Here is a 3,809-nt window from a genome sequence, read left to right as displayed (position 1 = left end):
CTTCCATCCTCCACTCCCACACACACCCGGCGCACTCCCCCCTCTAGCTCTCACTCACGAACTCTTCGGCGTCGGAGCTCGGGGCTCATTTGTTCCTTCTTGGTCCCTTTTAAGAATTATCACCACACGCCACAAAATGTCATAAAAATCCCCCCCAGCATTTTTGTTTCTTTAACGGCTACTTTTCCCTCTTGATCATTTCTGATGTTTCCAATGAACAACACAACAGGATCCGACTGTGTACCATGCACTCAGAAAAAATGGATGTCACAGTCATTTAGCCAGTGTTTTTACACTCATTGTCTGATCAGAGGATGCTTTTATGTTATTACTTTATTTCGATAACTCACTTTTGTGTCGGTTTATAGCCCATTTCTCGAAGCGTTGGGGGAGGTGGTATTTGTCAGAGTTTAGAGTGGAAACTATTTGGCTATTATGGATAAAACAGAAGAATAGGAATGGAAACAAAATGGAGCAAAAAAACCCCAAACAAAACAGCACAATCGGCCTTGGACAGTAGCGCATACTGCCCCCCAGGCTGACCCTCCCAGTCAATAAATACTTTATTTTCTTTGTTTCACTCAATTCTCCTTTATTTTTGACACGCAGAAAAATACACATCATATATTCAGCTTCTTTAAGTACTTTATGGTTTTATCTTTAAGATGATTCACATTAACCAATGAGAAACAACTTCCATATATTGGGATCCCTGTATGTGTTTGAAAATTGACCTCTGCTTTTGGCAGAGGTGGGTATTTAAAAAAACTGCTATAAAACCAACTAAATTGTCACATTTGACACTTTTTATGTCATGACAACCACGTATTGACAACATCCATAATATTGAAATGTCACTATAATGTCATTAATGCACATATGATAATATAAAATAAATTTGTAATTAGACTTTTTGTCAGCTTTTTTGCAGGCATAGTCTCATCCATGCACCTCTAGTTAATTTTGAATTGAATGAGTTTACCAAAAGAAGTACAACACAATGACTTGAAGAGACGGATTTGACATGTTATGTTATTGTGAATTTCATGATATTAGTCAAGTAGATATTGATTGGCATCAATACAGAAACTAGAAACATAATATAAACCCCATATGTTACAGCAGAATAGACTGAGAATCATTTTTTTTACTCTTTCTTGTTACTATGTCAGATTTCTATTCTGTTGAGGTATTCTTGGTATAAAGAATTATTTTCTTACCTGTTAACAAATACAAGATACCGAAGTACATAAAAACGTTTTTTTCCCCCTTGACTCAAGAATGTTTTTTTTTCTGTGAGATTTAAAGCTATCTTTAAAGCAGATATAAAATAAAAGTGATCAGGCAAAGGGCTTGTTGCAGTTCGGAGAGAAAATTATTTTAAAAATGCAAGGAGAATCACCATGTGACCCATAGGGAATACACGAAGGACAGATGGAGGAAGAAGGTTAGCAAAAGAGTGTAAAAGGTTTGGTGATTCAGCAGGAAAGAACACTGGGTAAAAGTGTCTGTTCTGAAATGGCCAGTGAATTCATTCAGAGAAAATGTAAAGATGGCCTGGCAGGAAAAAATAAAATATATCAAAATGTGACAAGAAAACAACAAAATAGAAATGAGCAGCAAATACAGGAAACACGAGCAAATCCTGATGCAGGGACTACAGAGTCAGACTGATAGGGTGGGGACATATGTTGACCCTAAACACAGAGTTTTCAGTGTCACAGTAGTGGCGCTCTGCTAATCTGGCTAGATCACCATGGCAACATTTGGTTTAAAATCGCTACATTTTCTCAGATTCCTTTATCTCTGAGCAATACTAGCTCACATATCCTGTATAAAAACCTATTTAGCCATAAGTTTGCAATGCTAATGAATAAGGAAAATGCTTGAATCGGGATTGATTTGTTGCCAAACCCATTTTATACTAAAAGCATTGCAGGTGAGAATGTAGCTAATAAGATACAGAGTAGAAAATGCATTAGACACAGAATAGTCAACCAATAAAATTCACCTCACTTTTTTGTGATATATAACCTGTGTAAGGTGTAGAAGAGAAGATTGTGATTTACTATTCCTAAATCATCCGATCTCCACACAGCTGACCCCTGACTATTCAGTATTCGCAGATCATTGTCTCTGATTAATTGGAGGAAAGAAAAGAAAAATCAAAATTTTCCATATTCATGGAAAAATCACCTATTCGTTGATTTTTTTGTAAAGCATATCTCAAAATTTGCTAATGATGTCATTTTTTTGTGAGTAAATACATTTTTTATGATAACTAATTTTCAAATATTAACATGAATGTAAACACAGCAAAATATCAATAACATGTTTTTTTTTCTTAAAAAACTTCCACTAAACAATGCAGAAATTCCCCAACACAAAGCTGTTTTTGGATGACGGTTTAATGTATATTTGGTATTTGACCAGTTAAAATAGATAGTTATAAGTGTTTTTGGATCGTGTCTCAAGCATTTGTGAATTTCAACTATTTGCACGTGGTTGTGGTCCCTAACCTGGGGGTCGATTGTACAGGAAACAAACAGTAGAGATTCTAGAGTCTTTTGGGGCCCTAGGCACCCGGGCCCCCACAACCAGCATTCATCACCATTTACATTATTCAAGTGTCTCTCCCTCATAGTTAAGACTAGATTAGCAGTATTTGCATTATATTTAATGCTATTTTTTTTCACCAAAGGTCCAAGTGACTTCTTCAGTCTCAGCTGACTGCAGCTTTCCCCAATCTCATAAACAGTACATTTGCATATTGACTGAAACTAGCCCACTGAAGGAACAATGGGCTGGGAGGACAGCTTCCAGGTCAGCTTCCTGCAGTCAGCCGAAACTTGGATGAGTGACAAAACGTTTCTCCCACTGAAAATGTTACGTCCTGATGAACAGAATCAATTTTTGGAGATTTACTTACCTGGATGACTGAGCATGCAACAAGATATTTTTTTGACTCCCAAAGAGGAAACTCATTCATTTTCAGTAAGTAGCTTGTGTTCTTGTAATTAGGTTTGTTCAACAGAATCAGAATCAAGGAACGATACAAAGATATGCCCCGGATTGTGGATAGAATCCAATTGAATGATGCTCCCGATGGTAACACGCTTTCCAGCCGTGTATTCCAGCCCTAACCCTTACATTAAGCCTAACCCGAACCATAACCTTATCCCTATCCTTAACCACAACCTTAATCATATTAGATAGTGTTTTCCAAAGTGATTCATGATGAGAAAGTAAAATAAATGTACATGTGTAGATTCATTCCAAACAGTTCTCATGTTTCTGAACACGTAACATACAGAGGATTTGTCACATAGCATCGGTATGGTACGTTTTAGGATGAAAATGTGTTGACTCCACTTGCAAAAGGAATGAGTGGAGTCAGGTGAAGAACCCTTAGGGGGTCGGACCTGTCCTACTGTCTCTGCAAACTTATATAGCTAATTATGGTGGGAATAATTAGTATAGTATAGTGTGCTGACTCTTCTCAGAAAAGCAAGAAGACACAGTCATATAAACACAATATTTGCACAGAGATAAGACCCTGCCCCATATATTAAGTGACTTTGGATAGTCTTGGTATTTTCACACCTACCTACAGCAGCCATTTAACCACTCTCATCTTGGTACAGAAGCTGCTCTGTCAGCAGCCGTAAATCACTACAGAGGGTGGTGAAAGCAGCAGAGCACATCACTGGCATGAGGCTTCCTGCCATTCAGGACATTTATCTTCAGCGATGCCTCCGTAAAGCACACAGCATCATCAAGGACCAGAACCACCCAGCACATCAGCTCTT

Source organism: Copadichromis virginalis, linkage group LG8 (assembly GCF_057382275.1).
Source record: "Copadichromis virginalis isolate Kocher_CV1m ecotype Utaka linkage group LG8, C_Virginalis_male_GT1.1, whole genome shotgun sequence".
Taxonomy (NCBI): domain Eukaryota; kingdom Metazoa; phylum Chordata; class Actinopteri; order Cichliformes; family Cichlidae; genus Copadichromis; species Copadichromis virginalis.
Note: the sequence above shows the minus strand (reverse complement) of the source record.